Source organism: Rattus norvegicus, chromosome 9 (assembly GCF_036323735.1).
Source record: "Rattus norvegicus strain BN/NHsdMcwi chromosome 9, GRCr8, whole genome shotgun sequence".
Lineage (NCBI taxonomy): Eukaryota > Metazoa > Chordata > Mammalia > Rodentia > Muridae > Rattus > Rattus norvegicus.
Window position 1 is genome coordinate 76,599,810 of NC_086027.1, and position 21,632 is coordinate 76,621,441.

The window sequence follows — 21,632 nt, forward strand, 5'->3', positions numbered from 1 at the left end:
TCAGTCAGCTGCTTGATGGGCTTCTCATGCTAGGTTCCTCTCTGTACGTACATCATAGCATCAGTAATAGTGTCAGGTCTTGGAGCCTCTCCTTGAGATGGACCCCAAGTTGTCCGACTTTTCCTCAGTCTCTTCTTCATTTTTGTCCCTAAATTTCTTTTAGACAGTAGCAATTCTAGATCAGAGTTTTTGACTGTGGGATGGCAATCCCATCCCTCTACTTGACGCCCAGTCTTTCTACTGGAGGTAGAATCTACAAGTTCCCTCTCTTCACTGTTGGGCACCTCATTTAATGTGCCTCCCTTTGAGTCCTGAAAGTTTCTCACCTCCAAGGTCTCCAGTACATTTTAGAGGGTCTTCCTCCTACAACCTCCTACCACCCCTTGAGTTTGCATATTTCCATTCAGTCTGCTGGTCCTCATTGCTTCTCTACTGTCTCAGCCCTACCATACTTAATTATGTTCCCTTTTTCCCTCTCCTCTCCTGTCCCATCCAGATTCCGCCTTCCCTTTGCCTCCAGTGATTGTTTTATCTCCCTCCCAAGTGGGATTGAAGCATCCTCACTTGTGTACTTCGACTTATTACATGGATTGTATCCTAGGTATTCTGTATTTTTTGGCTAATATTCACTTATTAGTGAGTACATACCATGCATGTACTTTTGGGTTTGAGTTACCTTACTTGGGTTGACATTTTCTAGTTCCACCCAATTACCTGCAAAACTCATGATGTCCTTGATCATAATAGTTGAATAGTATTTTATTGTGTAAATGAACAATTCTTCCATTTGGGGACATCTGGGTTGTTTCCAGCTTCTGGTTATCACAGATAAGGCCACTATGAACATACTTGAAGATGTGCTCCTGTGGCATGTTGGGGTATCTTTTGGGTACATGCTGAAGTGTGGGATAGCTGGGTCTTCAGGTAGATCTACTTCCAATTTTCTGAGGAGTAGCCAGATTGATTTCCAGGGTGGTTCTACCAATTTGCAATCGTACCAGCAATGGAGGAGTGTTCCTCTTTCTTCACATCTTTGCCAGCATCTGCTGTCATCTGCCGTTTTGATCTTAGCCATTCTGATTGGTGTAAGGTTGAATCTTAGGGTGGTTTTAATTTGCATTTCCCTGATCACTGAGAACTTCGAACATTTCTTTAAGTGCTTCTCAGTCATTCGAGATTCCTCTGTTGTGAATTCTCTGTTTAGTCTATACCCCATTGTTTTTGATTGAGTTGTTGGGTTTTTTTGGAGATCAGCTTATAGACTATTTCACATGCACAGGTCAGTGGGAGGAGGATGAGGAGACTCAGGCTGTTGTGCTGAGTTATTTTGTTATAAATTTAAAGAATTGAGGAAATTTAAAGATCAGTTGAAATGAATTCATTGTGGCAGGATTGAATATTTGAATATAAAACTAATATTTAGGAAAGTATATTTTAAGTAGAAAACTTGAAGACATTACATATGACAAATCAGAGAAGAGAAGAACTGCTAAAATGAGTTCTAAATTCTGAGCTTGTGAGCAGAAATATATTGTCCAATTTAAGTCTATCTTGCCATGACACGAAAAGCATTCTGAGAACAATATCTTGTGTGAATTTTCAAATTGATTACTGGGGATCTCAAACCAATTTGATGTGGGAAGTATACATAAAAGTTGTTGTAATTTCTGTTTTAATTTAGAAATATCACATTAAGATGTGATTAAGAAGCAGTGTTAATGGTGCATGAGGAACATGTGTTCATATTAACACATCTGAAGCAGTGCATTCCCTGTGTGTCTCCTAGTACAATAAGCCTAAAGACATGAATACTAGAAGAATTCAAAGCAAGACACACAAGCTAAAGTTACTACTTTAGTTGTGCAGTTTGGTGCACTTAAAATGCATGCCTACCTTTAAATAGAAACCGTTGAAATGCACATAAAATAAAACATGTCCATATGAAGTGTTTGAGGGAAAAAAATTAAACAAAGACAAGGCTGTAAGAATAGCCAGATATCAGGTGAGTGTTCGCTGTACAAGGACCAAGACCTGGCCTGTTGCTAACTACATTGGCTTTAAAATTTAACAATCTCATTATGCTTTGCACAGATGTTTTAACATTCTTCCTCTTTTGACTTTTAACATCCTTATCTTTTGCCAAAAGGATATGAGGTAAGGTCTGCTACTTATTTATTGCACTGAAAATTTAACCTAGGGCCTTGTGTAGGCTATGCAAGTATTCTACCCTTGGGCTACTGTCCCACTCCTTTTTGCATTTATTTATTTAAATGCTGAGATATGGTCTCTCCTAATTGTGCAGGCTGATTCTGAACTCACTCTGTGTCCCTGGTTGGTCTTGAACTTGTGATTCACCTGCTTTTTTCTCCACATTGCTGGGATGACAGAAGTATACCATCATGGCCTGATATAACTTTACCTCACATTTTCAGAGATGAGTTCTGCTCTTGCTTCATTCCATTGTGTATGATTTGTAGTTAGACATAAACCTCAAGCCCAGTTCAAAGAGATGATCACAAGACTATTAAATGTGATGCTAAGTTAAAAGGCCTCAATCTGAATAGTGGGGGGAAAGAATGAACTTGAAGTCAGGTTTAGTAGATGGAGGTTTTAGTGTTCAGGTTAGAGAATTATGTCTTACTGGAGGGAACCAAGTTTCAAGGAAGTTTCTAAAATGGAATAAGTGAATCTATATTACCAAAATTTCACTTTACAAGAGAGTTATGAGGATTTCAATATGTATACTGCTTGAGGTGCTTTAAACTTATAGAAAAAGTTGATGGGGAAATATTATTCTCAATGTTTTTGATACTTATTGCATTTTTTCAGAGGGTTATTTAGAAATTAAAATGGCACTTTGAGGCATAAAGTCAGACATAGGTCAAAGGAAAGTCCTGATCATTCACAGCAATAAATAAAGGCCACCAGGATGGCTGGCAGCAAGGGCCAGCTGAACATTCTTTGGCTGCAAATTCACTCTACCTGTGAGAGAACCAAGAAAACAACACAGCAACTCTTCTATTCAGAGTCCAATTAATGTGGCATTAATCTAAGAAAACTGGATATTTGCAAGTGAACCTTAGGGCAGATTTTGAAATAAAGATAGTACCTCAGTTGTATGCATTTTCTATATGTCTAGACACAGTTCTAAAAAGAGAGGAAAAGAGTTTATTTTTCCAAAGCCCTACATCCATAAGCTTGGGGCACAGTAAGAGAGACTCCAGAAACAGTAGTGTTATTATTGGCAAGGAGTTTAACAGACCTGAACAAATTGAGTCCCAAGCCTGTGGTGAGGAGATCTCAGAAGTTACCTGATGGGCTCAGGATCCAAATGTGTCATGAGTCAGAAACATCGAGCCTACATCCTATCTGTGGCTACATAGAAAACTACCACAAATCGAAGTAACACATTAAACATCTATTGTCTGTTTATGAAATCTGTGGTTTGTGGTTATGGAAAAAATTGTAGGAGGGAATATTTTGTTGTCCCATCATGCCCGTACCAAAAGAAGGATAGGTTCAATGGCAGAGGGCTACTGTAGCCAGAACTTTTCTGTGGAATTAATGTCCATGTTGATCCTCAGAATTGGTATGTTAAAGCCTGTTCACATGGGGCTGGCAAGATTGCTCAGTGGTTAGGGAGACTTGATGCTCTTGCAGAGGACCCAGGTTTGATTCTTACTATGCACGTGGTGTCTCATAACTATTTGTAGCTGCAGTTTCAGGGAATCTGAAAACATGTTCTGGCTTCCACAGGCACCAGATACATATGTGGTACACGTAAGTGCAGGCACATATTCACACATACAATTTTGAAATAAGACTTCCTTTAAAAGCCTATTCACTGATGTGACGTCTGTCGAAAAAGTAACTTTATCTGGTGAACAAGTCTGGTATTTTCACTAACAGTGTTAGTGCCCTGGTCAAACAATCCCCCAAATGATTTTTTGCCCCTAATTGTAATTGAGGCCATCAACCCGTTTCTTTTCAGCTGCAGTTATAAACATCTATAATTTTATATATAAAGAAGAAACAGTGATGCACAAAAAGATCAGAATTCCCAATCATTCCGGGGTCTCTAAACAGCAGTGGAGCCTGGATGGAATGAGATAGATGCTTTCACATTATGAAGGAAGGAATTCTAAGCATGACTTACAATGCAGGTATAGTATTACTCAGACAGGACTGCAATGATGGGGTCTGATAACTTTTTCCTATTCTTTTACCCATGCACAGACTGTTCTCTGTCAAATATGGAGCAAACCAAGAAATATGTACTCACAGGTTTTTACACAAAGAATGTGATCCAAACACAGAAGGAGGATGAATGAAGTGTCAAGATCCCAGGTGCAGGCGAGGCACCGTAGACGGTCAGTTCAAACTGTGGCAGAAGAACAGAGGGTAGAGAGGGGAAGACCAAGGGCTGGAGAAAGGGAGCAACCGACAAAGGTTCCCTTGGAAACAAATGATTAGATTACATGAGGTGTGTTTTTCTAGAGAATAGTAGCAATTCACAAGATTCAGGAAGAGAATTCATCAAAAAGATTCCCATAATGGGTTGCCTGACAGATTTGGGTATTTGGAAATCATGTCAGGAAGGAGAGGAAGAACATGAAGTAAGAATCTTAGATATAAAGCAAATAGAAATAAGAAAATAACTTTTTATCTTGAGAGACAGAACACAAATGTTCAGGGGAAAAATATAACCTTGTTAGAGTCTAATTTCCATTGCCATGACAGAGTACCAGAGACTAAGGTAGTTTATAAACAAGGAGATTTACCCAGATCATAGCTCTTGAGCCTAGGAAGTCAAACAGCATTACACTGGCATCTGATTGGCTTCTGGTGAGTACTCTATGCTGTTTTTATGGCAAGTTAGTGGATTCGTGTAGAAGAGCTGGATTATAAGTGTTTGTTTATAGGAATGCACATCCTGGGAGACTCTGCCCATCCTGCAAGGAAAGCATTTAACTTCCTGAGGGTGATACCATAAGACTTAATTACCTCTCAATGACTGCACCATGTTGAAACAGCATTATATAACAATCATGTTTTGGCATGAGTTTTGGAAGGGACAAATCATATCAACTCTGCAGGATACCTTAGCACATTACATATCAGTAATTATCATTGACATTTTAAAAATATAGCCTTGGATTCATACCCAAAGATGAGACTGAAAGATAGGGTGAAATTTGACTGAGATTTGGGAAAGTTCTTAGGATTAAGGGGTAGGGGGAGAAAATAGAACCGGTTCACATTATGTAAGATTGTTGAAAATCCTAATAGTAACCAACTATATGAGATCATGAGTGTTGGGGGCATTTATCACTTTGTTTCTGAGCCCAGACATCTAAAGAGAAACAATGTAGGATGATGTCACAGGTGAGTGGCAGGTACAGGATAGAAGGAGGCCTGCCATTGGAGGAGAAGGAAGGATGGGCGGGAGAGAAGTTTGAAGGAAGAGGAGGAGAGTGGAAGGAGAGAGAGGGAGAGACAGGAGGGGAGAGGGTGAGAAGCCATGGCAGGTGATGTTAAGATTCTGCTCTGTGTATTTACAGGTTGTTATTAATGTTCTCAAGGGATGGATGGTACTGGGCTTTGTATGTTTAAGTGGGCAATTATATCTTGTCAATTGGATCTAAGATTATTGTGTTGTGTGTTCTTTTATGTGAGGGTTTGAGTGTAGGAAAGTGTGCAACTGGGATGTGTTTCTGCCAAGATACCTAGCAGATGTCTTGGGGGCATCATGGTGCAAACCAAGTGGGGTAAAAGAGAATCCTTACTTTTTTATTTTTATATTTTTACAACAACAAAACAACTTAGGGGCAAAGGATTTTATTGGTTCAGTAATGGGAGGGGATACTTTGGAGCAGTGCTGGCCTGATCTGTGGTGCCAACTAGAAACTGACATGGCGATGGCTTTCCAGCCTTTCAATTAATTGTTTTTCATTTAACCATTCGTTTACTTGTCTGAGAACCATTCTACAGGGTGATGCTACCCACACTCAAAGTGTTCCTCCTCAGTTAGACCTCTCTGGGATTGCTACCAAAGACACATCCATAGGTGTGTCTCCTAGGTGTCAAATGGAGTCAAGTTGGTAATGAATATTAACCATCCTTAGAAGGCCAGTCATGAATTCTTTGTACTGAAGGAAGTAGAGGATTTTTTTCCTTTAAAACTGCCTCTTTATAAATTTATGATCTTCTACTAATGAGTCATGTCATTGTTTTGCTCAAAGTTAAAGCTTGCAATGGGAGAAAGGATCAAATGGTGGAGGGAAGAGAACCATCCCATCAGAGAACAAACTTCCTGCAGTGATGTCAATTAATAATACATAGCACAGGGCAGAGAAGCACATTCATAATATCAATGACTCTTCAATCGTTGAGCATAAAAACTCATACACGTTCACTTGCATATATGCAGACACACATAGCCCCACACTCACACATACATCTACACACATATGCACAGATATATGCCTATGTACACGTACATATGTACCCGTACGTACACATTCACTTCCCAAAGACTATTTTAAAGCCCACATGGGCTGGACTTTCAAATGAATTTCATGTGTTCAAAGTTGCTTTTAAATGTCAAATGTCCAAGTGAGAGTTAGGAAGGAAAGAAAGTTGTATTAAAAGGAGAACGAGAGACACAGAGAAAGGTTCTGAAGTTTTGGGAATGTATTTAAACTGCAAAGGGGATGATTTTATTTCACATCCTACTCAGTGTTCAACCTGCATGTGCACTGTTGTATGTCTAGAGTTTCAGTACAGGGTATTCACTTTACCAGAAATCCCAAACATTTTCTGCATTTATGTTGTGATAAAACAACACAACACAACACAAAACAGAACAAGCATAATCACTGGTAGTGGAATTTTTTGCTTCATGTCTAAATTAATTTTAAATTGTCAATATTTTACATTATTTTAGCCACCAAATATTTCTTGGTTGTATAATAACCTAATGTAGCAAATTAATTTTGAGGCAGTTGCTAATAACCGGAGTATAAGAATCAGGTAAAGGGTGCATGTTAACTTTCTTCTTAGGCTCTCAGAATTGCTAAGATGCTTACCTAGAGGATACTTTTCACTTAGTGTTTGCAGTAACCCTGGCTCACAAAGTTAGCGGAGTTGTGCAGAAAGAGAGGAGCTGATTCAACAGAAGGATGTTCATTCCCTTTTAAATGCCTGTCAGTTACAAGGACACCATTATCTGAAAAGGCAAAGGCATGAACTCTGGGTGCCTTGGACATACGAAGAATATTAGATTTCAAAAAAAAATATATATATCCTACAGAAATGACCCTGAGAAATTGTCTTAACACAAAAGCCAACTAACACAAGCTGGGATTTTAAGTGAACTCAGGTCTGCCCTAAAGAGAAGCCAGAGAAACATGAAGGAACACGGAAGGAGAATCCCGGCTAAACTCGAACGGGCCGAGATTTATGTCTCATAATGAAAGTATCACATCTATTTTCTGTAAAAACGCATTGTTTATAGCAAGAGAGATGCATTGGGATCAAATTAATCCTTTCATTCTGCTCCTGAGAATATAACCATTTTTGCCTCCACTGTTGTAATTATTCTCCATGTTAACACCTCAAAATGAGGAAAAAAATCAGCGGTGTCATCATATCTTGCTGCTGCTAACAGAAGCCACACAGCCCTTAATGACTTTAACATATGTTTCTGTTTTCTTAGCCAGTGGGGTCTTCATTTATTTATTCCTCCTTGAGGAGGCAAAATATGTCTGTTAAGAAATGATTCTGAGGTGTCTTTCTCTGGGAATTCATAGTAAAATCAAAAATTCTAGGTTGGGCATTAGAAGTCAGTTGAGACACTCAAAGAATACAGGGTTCTGCGTTCGTTACGCATCTGTCCACTAGGTGGCGATAGAAATAGGTAATGGCTTGAAAAGAGTAAATTGGCAATCTGCAAATAGAATGCAAATGTTTATATTTTCAGATAAAAGGCGTGATATTAAGAAATACACGGAAAAACAAATAATGGAGCTGAAAAGAAAACGAGAAAGAAAAAGAGTGTGTGTGAAAAGAAAACCGAAGGATGGAATATTTGGGAGACGGGAGAAAAAGGATCTGCAAGAGGGGCTAAGAGGGAAGGCAGAGGGCCGTTAAGGAGGACAAATAATGTAGTTGACTGATTTACATGTATAAAGGTGTCACAAAACCCATTAAATTGTACGTTAAACGGTAAGAATTTTGTTTTAAAAGCCACAGGACTGGAGAGATGGGCCAGAATGTGCACTGCTCTCACAGAGGACCAGAGTTCAGTTTCCGGCATCCAGCTCAGGGGTTTCACAGTGACCTGTCACCCCCGCTCCAGGAACCAACACTCCCATCTAGGTTTTCCAGAGTCAGTGCTCGCTCACTGTGGTGTTCTCACCTGTGAGCCTGCCATCAGACGAACGTCATTAAAAAGGGTTTTAAAATACACAAAACATCCTGACACTAACTTGAGAGGTCACGGATTTTTTTTCCTCTTATATCTGAAAGCTTGAGTTATTGTCAAGTAGTTAGCAATTTAAACTCCCCCCTCTGCTCTTCCAACCCCACCGCTCCCAACAGCTGTGTTTTAATCTCACTTGAACTGTTTAGCTAATTGTTTTAGTTCTCAATTTTTCTTGTCAGTTCAGGTTAGTTTTGGTCAAATTACTTAACCTCTTCATATGTCTTGCAGTGATATAATGTGAAGAAGCACTAATAAAAACCATTATAAAACACTTTGCAAATGTTAGTGCCCAAGATAACTACATTGCTTTGAAGTCACCCAAAGCATGTCAAGGATTCAGACAAGTACATAATTAAACTGTCCAAACTGCATTAGCGATTGATGGCATTTAACCAGGGCTGACTATTTCTATCAAGCTATGAGTTTGAACTATGGTGGCCTTGGGAGTTCTCGGAGATCTTACCGAGTAAGATAAGGACCGAGAGTAGAACTGGACTGGGTGCTTGAACTTGAAAGTGTATGCATATCTTTTGCAACAATAACAAGGACGTCATTAGATCGATACATCTTCAATTTCTCCTCCAGTTTTCCATAGACAGAATGGTAATTCGATTAGTTTTTATGGAAAAGCATTGAATGGCACTCGACAGGACAAATCAATAGCAATACAGTTCAAAGCAGGATCACCACTAGGACCTAAATGTCCCCGCCCTCAGCATAACTGAAGTCATATTAATAGTTGTGCCCATGTCTCTCTGATGCCACGCCATCACCTGTTCATACAGGAATTTTATTGCCCACCAGTGTCTCTGAGAATGCGGAAGATGTGACTTCAAAGCATGGCATATTGATGATGACTGGTCACGCTCATGGCTTCTAATAACTGAAATAGATTTCAAGGGTAGGCGTCACATTCAGTGCTTATAGCAGGGAGGTGTGTGTGTGTGTGTGTGTGTGTGTGTGTGTGTGTCTATCTGTCTGTCTGTGTCTGTGTATGTCTGTATGAGTGTGTGTCTGTGTGTATCTCTGTGTGTATGTCTGTCTGTGTCTGTTTATATCTGTATGTGTGTCTGAGTGTATGTGTCTGTGTGTGTCTGTGTATGTATCTGTGTGTGTCTGTGTGTCTGTCTGTGTATGTGTTATGTCTGTGTGTGTCTATGTGTATGTGTCTGTGTGTGTGTCTGTGTGTCTGTCTGTATGTCTGTGTGTATTTGTGTGTGTGTGTGTGTATCTGTGTGTTTCTGTATATGTTTTTGTGTGGGTATATATACACATGAATTTTACATATGTGTGGAGATCAGAAGACAATCTGGTTTTCATTATTAAGAGCTCTCCACTGTGTTTGTTTCAGAAAATGTCTCTCACTAGCCCAGAACTTCCCAAATAGGCAAGTGTGTCTGGCTAGCAAGGGCCATGCACCTGCCCATCCCTACTTCCCCATTTCTGGGGATATAAACATTCTCTACTCAGCATGGTATTTACATAGGTTTTGGAGACCCAACTGGGGTGACCATGTTTCTGGAGAAAGCACTATACCAAAAGAGCTATCTTCCCAGCCACATAACAGGAATCTAATAGTTGCTTTCTGAGATGAGAACTATGCATTTCAGCCCATGCACACAAAGATCAACTGCAGCATGAAGCCAGTAGTTTTCTCAACCTGTCGGGCCTTTGGAGAACTGTCACAACCAGAAGTTACTAGCAAGGAAATCAGGGCTAAGGGTGGAAGCTGTATCCACAGGAGAATGTGTCAGGAGCTGGATTCATAGAAGAGGTCCAAGCATTGCCTAAGAGTCTGCCAGAAGCAGAGAAATCACTGGTATTCTGAGTTTTTCCTTCCTCCCCACCTTTCCCAGGTACTTTTCACTGCCCTAATGCAGCTAGAAGCCTGCTGACAAGCAACTGCAAGGAGAGACATGAAAAAAAACCTGAGACAGAGCAGGACTAGGGGGAAAATGGATTGGAGAACAACCAGTACTGGATCTGGGCATGAAGACAGGCTGCTGTTGCTGGAATCAATAGCCGACTAGCTTGTCTCTGGCTGCTGGCTTAAACAGCTCTATGGACTTATGGATTGGCAGCTGCTTGCCCACTCTGTTCCAGTAGGGTTTGCACTACATGTTCTATTTCTAGAAGAGAAGAATATATATATATATATACATATATATATATATATCCTATTTTGTGGAATATATTATGTCTAACAAAACTGCTATGATTTGTTGTACCACAAAAGAATCCATACACTCAAACGCAGTATGTACAGACATAAAGTGTACTAGCCTATAACAAGACTATTGTAAGACTTTAAGCAGGTGGATTTGCTCTAAGTCTTCTACCTTCCTCTTTGAAACAAGTGGGATCAACTTTCCTTTAACTGAGCCAGATCCTGAGGCTTCTCCCATTATTCTTCCAAGACTCGGGATCCTTCAGTGCCAATCAGGAGAGTGATATCTCTTGATTCTTTGTAACTGGTAAAGACTTACAGGACAATTTCCATGTCTCTGATTTAATAGCGGCACAATGTACATGAGCCTCACTTTTTTATCTTATTACAAAAGAATGAGATCTCACATTTGTGTGAAGCCAAATCATACCTTTGTACCTAAACAGCAGTTCTGGGGTTTGGAAGTTAGTCATTTGGAAACTACCAACCTTCTTCAAGAGTCATGGGAAATATGAAAGTACATCATATTTAGATAATGAAGAAATAGTCTATCTTCATTTTGTAGTCATCAATAGCATCCTCATCCTTTAAGCAAGAGACTTCCTTGAAGGCTGGTAGTTAGCTCTACATGAATCAGATAGTACCTGGTAAGGACAGGTTTTATGTTCAGCTCCATGATACAAATTCCAGTGTTCTCTATCAGCACTCCCTATTGCTAGGTGCCTCCTGAGCTGTGGTCCTTTACTCTTAGGTCAACTCTCATGAAGCCTGAACTGTTCAGTTTACCACATGGAGATTGAGCTGTCAGAAGCCAATTCTGTATACTCTAGGCTCCTCCCATTGGAAGCAGGCACAACTTCACTTAATTCTCTTTTACCCAACATATCAGTCTGAGGATCTAAACAGACCTTATAGGCAAGGACACAGTCAGATTCCTCAGAGAAGTTTTTCTCTGACTTTCCTCTGTCTCCTTCTCAAAAAAGACCCAGAAACAATCGAATTTGATAAAGCTTCTGTTTGAGTTTAGTGTAGATTTAGAAACATTTCTTTATAATCTTATAATCCATGACCAATAACAAATCCTTCTGATTTTAGAGGTAGGCAAATTGGTGTTTGGTATACAGGCAATTGAGTTTCAAGTAAGTAGTGTGATGTTGAATTAAGATGTTTTCACTTGTCTCCTCGTGAGATTCCCTGTCTGCTTTAGTAGTCAAGGGAAGGAAGGATTAGTTGCCCTAGACAGAACCGTGCAGCCCATCAGATGCAATAAAGATTCTCTATAAACAGAACAAATAAACAGTAAAAAGGAGAAAGAAAAGTGACTGTATAGACAAGCTACTGAATGTGTTTCAGGGCTGTTTTAGTTACAATAGATTTGTCAAGGATTTATTATAGATATGTTTTATAATTTGTCAACCTGGCATGTTGTACCTTCTTGGGCATTCTACAGGGAGGAGAATTTGTTCTTGTGTGTTTGCTGAGATTTATGTTACAGTTATGTGTAGCATTACAGACGTAGCCACATTGAGGATCTCTGTTGAGTTTTGTCTGACACTGGTGTCTTCTGATCAGCTGTCCCCATCTATTCTGAGGAAGACAGTTTGTCCCATGAACACGGTCAGCTGTTCTGTGCCCAGTGGCTTTCTTGTATACTGAGCAGGATCAGCATTCTGTTTGAATATGGTAAGCGAAGATCCACGTGTAGAACTCCCCATGTGTTCAGTAAGGCCATATTGTCTAGAGTGAGTCTGGTGACAGATGTTTCTACTGCTATCCACAGGAACTAAAGGCCTGCAATCCGAGAAAGGAGTCTCTGGGAATACAAGACAGGACAGAAGCCAGAGGAGGATTTATAAGAGCTCAAGCCTCTGTTATATTGTATAAAATGAAATAGGAAAACTGTGAATAGGCTGCAAATGCTTGTCAGGATTTGGGAGAATTTTATTACCCACTAGAGTTACACTCTTCTATATTTTGATATTACTAGGACATTTCCAGAGAAATATACACTTTAAATTTTCCCCCAACGATATCACGGCAGTGTTCCACACAATACAGGCTACTATGTCAAGAGTTATAGTTTTCACTTTTATTTTTACTTTAGTGAAGTCAGCAGTTTCTAAAGAGACACCTCAAGCTATGTCTAAGGATCCATCTTCAACAGTCAACATGAGTGCTGAGTATGAGTGGAAGGTGAAAAATAATACTGCTTTTGAATAAAATCCCAACACTTGTTAGATGTTCTAAAGAAACATTAATTGTTTTATGTTTTCCTTCAGAAGGCAGGCTGAGGAAGCAATGAGCAGTTATCCAGTAAGCCACATTCCATTCTTTTCTCTGTGTTTCTACCATTGCTTCTTGCCCTGTATTCTCTGGATGATAGACTACCAATTGCAAAATGAGATAAACCTTTCCCTCCACAAGTTGCTACCAGTTGTGGTGTTTTATCACAGCAACTGAAGCATAACTAAGATTGTAGATGAATCTGCCCGGCAGAGTCCTTCTCAACTTGTGTGAGGCACTATGAGTTAGGAAATGTGCAGAGCAAGTTGAAATGACTATCCTTCTTTCTGTTTATCTTATTTATGTCAGGTTCACAGAGCAAACACTAAGAATGACTAGGGACTGGAGGGCTACATAAATTTTTTCTGTATTTTCTTAAAATAACACATTTGAAGGTAGCTCACAACTGACAGAAACCTTTCTGGATGCAAGTAATTTTATAAGTTCTTTCCACGACACGTTCTGCATTCTTAGTAATGAAATCGTTGCTATCAGCAGCATTTATTAAGTTTTAGCAATAGCACATGATGTCTTATGAAGCATCACTTTTCCTCAAATTATTTTTGCAGCTTAAAAAGATGTCAGGTGCTGGAGAGATAGCTTGGTGATTAAGAGTCACACTGCTCTTGCAGAAGGCCAAACTTCAATTCCCAGTTCTACACCATGCAGCTCCCAAAGGCCTATAACTCCAGCTCTAAGGGGAGCCAAAGACCTCCTCAGACACATACAATCACATACTTATACTGAAAATAAGTAAATATTTAAGAAGAAGAAAAACACCAGAGGGAAGAATAGACTGAAGACCCTGAGGTGAAACAGGGAAGCAAATCTGGAGACAAGAAGATGTATTAAAATGAAAACAAAACAAACCGGGGGAGGTATTTCCATGACCGTGGTACATTGCCTACCAGTTAATCATGCCATGTTCTGTTAATTTAGTACGTTAAAAGAACAGTAGTATATAAATAGGAGGATGTGACATGGGTCAGAACAGTGAGGAATGTATCTGTGGAAGGACTGGCTGTGCAAACAGCGGAAATTAGTAATTTCCAATGCCTCACTTCTATTAAATAAGTCAAGCCATCTGAGAAGTTTATGAAGTTTTGGGAAATTAGAACGTTTAGTTTTAAGTTTTCTTGAAAAATTTCACCTAGGTTCTGAATCTGATGATCACATCCTGTGCTCAGATTCTCCTTGAAATGCAGGGCATTGCTAGTGCACGGAGGCCTTCCACAGATGGCAAAGGCTTCCTACTATACACATCCCTGGGCAGAGTCAAGCATTTCCTCTTACTGCTTATTTTATTTCCCTTCTTTCTTATATTTTTCATCTTTGCATTTCAACCAGCACAATAAGGTTTGTGCTTTCACAAAACAATGCACTATAAGGGGTAGGGGAGAAAGCAATTCCCTTCATTCTTCGCGGTTGATAGAGAGTACTTAGAACCTAGGCCCTCACATGAATTACTGGCAGAGAATATGTTTGTGGCTATTGCCAACTTGACACCAAAACCTATGAATGAAGTGTGATGCTTTTCTCTTTCCTCGGATATTAAAGAGGATTGGAGTGCTATTATGTAGCTCTCTTTCATTCATCTCTATTTATCTGAATAGGAAAATGATTTTATTGAATTGTGGTCGCACATATGGCAAGCGTTATCTTTCTGGATTGCTGGCAGCAAACTGCAACACAAAAACAGAGCAGGGTTACAGCGTAAACAGGGCGCTCTCTTTCCATGCTGCAGTGCCATTCAGAGTAAGTCATACTGATTGTGAAGATCCTCCAGTTCTTCTCTGTACCCATGTTCTTTAGAGCCACCTTCCAGAGTCTTGAGAATGCTATTTCCTAGCCTCAGTAGGAAAGGGCTTGTAAATTCATTTGGTCAAGGTAGCAATGACACTTTCTTACTTTGGAGAATAATCACCTAAGATCTCGTATTTCACTCTCACTTATACATCTATCCTAACCAAGAAGATGAACAACACTAGCCTACCGTAGGGGAAAACGTCCATGTGGATGAGAGTCCAGAGGTTTGAAATCCTCCTAGATGAGCCAGCTCTGAGCCAGTGTAACAGCTGGCCTAGATATAAGCCAGGCCAGCCAAGGAGAGTTGACTCTGGACTACATTTCGGGACAATCCATGTAGCCACAAGCTAAAGTCAATATTTACTGCTATATGCAACTGGGACTTTGTGATTATTTGTCAGCAGTGTTACCATGGCAAAAATATCAGATACAGGATTATTTCTAAACTAGAAATTTGTTTCTTACTCTTTCCAGTAAGCCAACAGATGCTCACAGGTGGCCACAGATGAAGTACTCACTCTGTCTCTGAGTATGGTTTAAAAAAGTGATTTTCAACTTGTAGGTCCCAACCCCTTTCAGAGAAGAATGATACGTTCAAAGGAGTCACAATCAGATATCCTGCATACTTAATATTTATATTATGATCCACAACAGTAGCAAATTATGCTTGGAGAACACCACAACATGGGGAACTGTATTAAAGGGTTGCAGAATTAGGAAGGTCGAGAGGTACTGGCTTAAAGACTTTCAAAAGTTCCCAAGGAAAACATCCAATTATTTATATTTTTTTCCATTTTCTTGTGGCTTTACCCACCCCAAATTCTCCAGGGTATCCTACAGAAAAAGTCTATAAGAAAGTCAAATAGAATACTGAGTTGTTTTTCTTTCTTTTAACTTACCAAACGAAATTTCATGACTCATATTCCCTGCCTCCTTACCAACGCCAGTCAACTGGTTCTATAATGAAAGAGTTAATTTGCAAAAGGTCTCAGGGTTTTTACTGCTTCCCATTAAATTATATTTTAGGTCACTTGCATAAGGTATGTTCTGGGAAGGTAATGAAATGTATATTCCTGGGTCCAAAACAGAGCTGCTATGCCAAGAACAGGGTCTTAAAGGACTTTCACAGAGGATCCAACTGGAATTGTATTCTTGTATTTGTCACTAGATATTGCTTTTCAGTGTTAAATGGTAAATCTGGGTCAGATCAGGAGTTGGCCCCCTTGTTACCAAAAAGTGGAAACTTTGCTTACATGGGACTGCATCATGATAAAAGTCACTATGCCTTTGAAATGCATACTTTACATCTGGGCATAAAAGAATTGCTCAGATAGTAGCTACTAAAAGAGTATAAAGGTTTTCGGATAGAAAGCCTGGCCTTAGTGATTCATCCAGCATCACCTAACCTGTTAGTAATTGAGAAGGTCAGTTAGTATTGCTGCCTGTGATACCAGCACATACATCTACCTATAGTTGCGTCCAGAGAGTAAATCAATGTCTTATATGGGATTTTGTTGCTGTGAAGAGACACCCTAGTTACAACGACTCTTACAAATGAAAATGTTTAATTGGGGCTTGCTTACAATTTAGAGATCTGGTCCATTGTTGTCAAGGGACGAAGCATGAGAGTAGACAGGCAGACATGGTGCAGGAGGAGGAGTTAAGAGTTCAACATTTTTGTTCAAATTCCTGACCCTCTGTACTTCTCCCCCTTTTACATCTCCTCCCACATCTGATCCTGCCCCCCCTTTTCTGTCCCTTCCTCTGTTCCTCCCAGACCCCTTTCTCCCTAACTTCTTGAGAATATGTTCTTCCCCCTTCTGAGTAGGACTGAAGCATCCATACTTTGGTCTTCCTTCTTTTTGTGTTTCACACAGTCTGTGAGTTGTATTGTGGGAATTCCAACTTTTTTTTTTTTTTTTTGCTAATATCCACTTACCAGTGAGTATATACCATGTGAGTCCTGTTGTGACTGGGTTACCTCACTCAGGATGCTATTTTCTAGTTCCATACATTTGCCTAAGAATTTCATCAAGTCATTATTTTTAGTAGATGAGTAGTACTCCATTGTGTAGCTGTACCACATCCCTCTATTGAGGGACATCTGGATTTTTTCCAGCTTCTGGTTATTATAAATAAGGCTGCTATGAACATAGTGGAGCATGTGGCCTTGTTATATGTTGGAGCACTTTGGGGGTATATACCCAGGAGTGGTATATTTGGGCCCTCTGGTAATACTATGTCCAATTTTCTGAGGAACAACCAGACTGATTTCTAGAGTAGTTGTAACAGATTGCAATCCGCCAGCAATAGAGGAGTGTTCCTCTTTCTCCACATTGTAACCAGCATCTGATATCACCTGAGTTTTTTATCTCAGTCATTCTGACTGGTGTGAGTTGGAATCTCAGAGTCATTTTGATTTCCATTTCCCTGATGACTAAGGATGTTGAAAATTTCTTTAAGTGCTTCTCAGCCATTCGAGATTCCTCTGTTGAGAATTCTTTGTTTAGCTCTGTACCCCAATTTTTAATAGGGTTACTTGGTTCTCTGGAGTCTAACTTCTTGAGTTCTTTGTATATTTTAGATATTAACCCTCTATCAGATGTAGGATTGGTAAAGATTTTTTCCTAATCCATTGGTTGCTGCTTTGTCCCAATGACAGTGTCCTTTGCCTTACAGAAGCTTTGCAATTTTATGAGGTTCCATTTGTCAATTGTTGATTTTAGAGCATAAGCTATTAGTGTTGTTTTTAGAAAGTTTTCTCCTGTGCCTGTGTGTTCAAGGCTCTTCCCCTCTTCCATTAGTTTCAGTGTATCTGGTTTATGTGTAAGTCTTTGATCCACTTGGACAAGGAGATAAGAATGAGTCAATTTTCATTCCTCTATATGCTGGCTGCCAGTTGAAGAAGCACCATTTGTTGAAAATGCTGTCTTTTTTCCATTGGATGGTTTTAGTTCCTTTGTCAAAAATCAAGTAACCATAGGAGTGTGGGTTCATTTCTGGGACTTCAATTCTAGTCCACTGATCTACATGTCTGTCTCTGTACAGACACCCTGTGGTTTTTATCACTATTACTCTGTAGTACAGCTTTAGGTCAGGGATAGTGCTTCCCCCAGAAGTTCTTTTATTGTTGAGAATGGTTTTCACTATACTGATTTTGTTGTTATTGCTGCTTCTGCTGCTGCTTCTGCTGCTGCTGCTGCTGTTGTTGTTGCTGCTGCTGTTGCTATTCCAGATGAATTTGAGAATTACTCTTTCTATCTCTGTGAAAAATTGAGTTGGGATCTTTATGGGGATTGAATCTGTAGCAGTTGGGGATGGAAAACTGGGGGAAGCCACTAAAAAACACCAGATGCCAGAGACCTAAGAAGTTTCCAGGACCCAAATGGATGAAATTATCTAAAATACCCAACAAAGGGCAGATAGAAACTGTAGAGACCATATCCAGTGAATAGGCACAGCCCCCAGTTGAAGGATAGGGCTACCTACCCATCTCAAAAATATTAATCCAGAATTGCTTGCATTAAAAAGAAATGCAGGGGGGCTGGAGAGATGGCTCAGCGGTTAAGAGCACCGACTGCTCTTCCAGAGGTCCAGAGTTCAATTCCCAGCAACCACATGGTGGCTCACAACCATCTGTAATGGGGTTGGGTATGTCTGAAGATAGCTACAGTGTGCTTATATACATTAAGTAAATAAATAAATCTTAAAAAAAAGAAATGCAGGGACCAAGAGTGACGTAGAGACTGAAGGAAAGGCCATCAATTGACTGTTCCAACTAGGGATCCATCCAATCTGCAGACATCAAACCCAGGCACTATTTATGATGCCAAGAAGTGCTTGCTGACAGGATCGTGATGTAGCTGTCCCCTGAGAGGCTCTTTCAGAGCTGGACCAATACAGACACACACGCAAGCATCTAACCATTGAACTGAGGATGGGGACCCTAATGAAGGAGTTAGGGGCAGGACTGAAGGAGCTGAAGGGGTTTGCAACTCTATAAGAAAAACAACAATGTTAACCAGCCAGACACCCCCAAAGCTTCCGGGATCAAACCACCAACCAAACTTTTGTACACATGGAGGAACCCATGGCTTCAGCTGCATATGTAGCAGAGAATGGCCTTATGTGACATAAATAGGAGCCTTTGGGTCTGTGGAAGTTCAATGATCCAGCATAGGAGAATGCTAGGTCTCTGAGGCAGGAGTGGAGGGAGGTGGTTTGTTAAGGGGGTACTTGAAAGTGGGATAATATGTAATATGTAAATAAATAAGATAACCAAAAAAAAAAGAGAAATGCTTTAAAGGAAAATAAAAAGAGGTCTACATCTTGATCCCAAGAAAGCAGGAAGAGAATTTATCTTTCAAAAATGACATACCTACTCCAACAGTACCACATCTCCTAATAGTGCCACACCCTATACGTTTATGTTGCCATTTTCATTTAAAGTAGCAGAGTCATTTTGCCTTAATCATCTACTCTTTGGATATTATGCAAGGTCAGTAGTAGAGACTGTCTGATGGAGAGGAGAGTCCAGAAAGTGCAGTATTCTGGTGTTTCTTCTGTGAAATAATTGTAAACAAAACTGTTATTCAGTCTGAGCTGACTATGGAAAGTCTATCTTACCTACAGTCTCTGAGGTTGCAGCATTAAACCTTTAGGTAGGAATCGAGAACAAATGAGTGATGTCAAACTCATGCTTTTAGGTGACTTTTGTGAACCAGACCAGAGAATTGAGGTGGGAATTCTTTCTATACTCCATAGGGATTCACAAATTGTCTTGCTGGGGGATCTTTTGCTTTCTGGTTTTCATCATATGCTTGAAGCTTCCCATGAAGCTTTGCTAAGAATCCAAAGCTATTTTCTGGTTGTGTCATTTTGCCATATCATCCCCAAATTCCACAGTATGAACATTCAGTGTTCTTTTCTGATTTCACACAAAGTTATTCTATCTACTTTGGGATCTACCATACGGCCTCATCTTAACAGGTTAATTAATATTTCCAGACTTGTATATTTATTGAATATAAGTAGCTTAATATACTTTGAAAATAACTCAAAATTCAAGCAAATATAACACAATCTAGTCAATAAAGCACAAAATGGAGCATGCAGGACTCTTGTCCTCTGATGGTAATAGGAAGAGAGAAAAGGTTGACATTCCAGCACCGTTGACTATGGCTAAGTCAAAGGAGGCTAGAGAGACAGAAACATCCATCTCTAGCAGAAATAAAGGCCATACATGAAGAAAATAAGAGCAATGTACTTGTTCTAGGATTTTGCTTACATCATTTTATTAAAATCTTACAGCAAGTGTGCAGAATGAGTGTTGCATTTTACCAATGCATGCTAAGGTTGACAGAGAATAATTAACATAAAGTCATATATTTTATGAAAGAATTGTAATTTAAAGCTAGAGCATCAGTCTTCCACCCTTTTGCTCTTCCTGCTTCATGTTCTGACACCCCCATCGCCATAACAACCATCTTGTAACATAGGAAGTCCTTTTGAAGTACAAAGGGAAGCATACCTTTTGTCCTGTCTTGCTATTGTTCTAACCACCATTGCCGACTGTACATGGCAAGGACAGACTCTTGTACATGTGGGACTTTGCCTTCTGCCCACTTCTGCAACGACCACTAGCAATAAATAGGTGCAAGTCAGTTTGTGTCTTGGTTTATCATGGATGCCTTTTTTTCTTTTAGTCTTTATGGTACCAATCACCACAGGATTCCTATCTTTGTGTGTATAGTCTTGGTTGGAAGGAAGTGTCTGTCTCCTCCTTGGAAAGCTGAAACAGTAAAATGGAGTAGATCATCTTTCAGAACATCCTGGCATAGGGACATAAAACCCAGAATTGGCCAACCAAAAACTGTCCCCAAGAGTGCTGAAATATGAGTAAAGAAGGGAAGTCACAGGCATAACCAGAGGTCACTGACTGAAAACACTGTCCTAAAAACATATTTCTAGTCCTTATTTTTTTCTGGTAGTAACTTGTAAGAATTCACAGCAGCATTTTTTCCCGGTATTTTGTAAATATAAACAACTGCCTTGTCTTTTCTTTTTGACATTTATGAGAATTTCATAGATAAGCACAACACATTTGGTCACATTTGCCTTTCCATCCCCAACTCCTTCTGTGTCCTGTGTCCTCCTCTCAATTTCATGTTTATCTTAATGATGTGTGTATGTGTGTGTGTGTGTGTGTGTGTGTATGTGAGTGTGTGTGTTTGTGTGTGTTCAGGTGTGTCTGTGTCTGTGTGTGTGTTGTGTGTGTATGTGTGTGTGTCTTTCTCTCTCTCTCTCTGTGTGTGTGTGTGTGTGTGTGTGTGCATGCACTCACGTGTGTACACTTGTGCCTACTAATCCAACCAGTGTCACCTGAATGCTCACCGGGATGTAAAGTTGACTGTTTTATAAATTAGCTTGCTTCTGTTTTTGTGGTTTACAGTTAAGAATATGAACAAACACAGTCCCCTCTAACAGTAGTAATGCATTTACCTTGCTTTCTCCATTCAAAAATGTATGCCAAGGATATTAAAATAAAAATAAGTTAGAAACTGGAAAGGAAGCTACATATTAGCTATTTCTATTGAATTTAATATATAGTGTACATATTAAATAAAAATATTTTCTGCTTCTAGTAGCAGAATAAATTTCATTGTGTTTGAACTTCTTAGAAATGAGAGAAAAAGAAGAATGAAAAATTAGCTGGCAGTGGAATTGGCTGTTGCATAAATACATTATATGTGTGCCTCCACTAAGAATTTATTGGCCATCTAAGCAGAAAAGATATTTTTCAGTAGCATAGAAAAGAGAAGTCATACCTGGAAATTTCTTATGATTAGTTCTGATCCTAGATCTAGAGAAAGCATGTACTCTCTGTGTTCT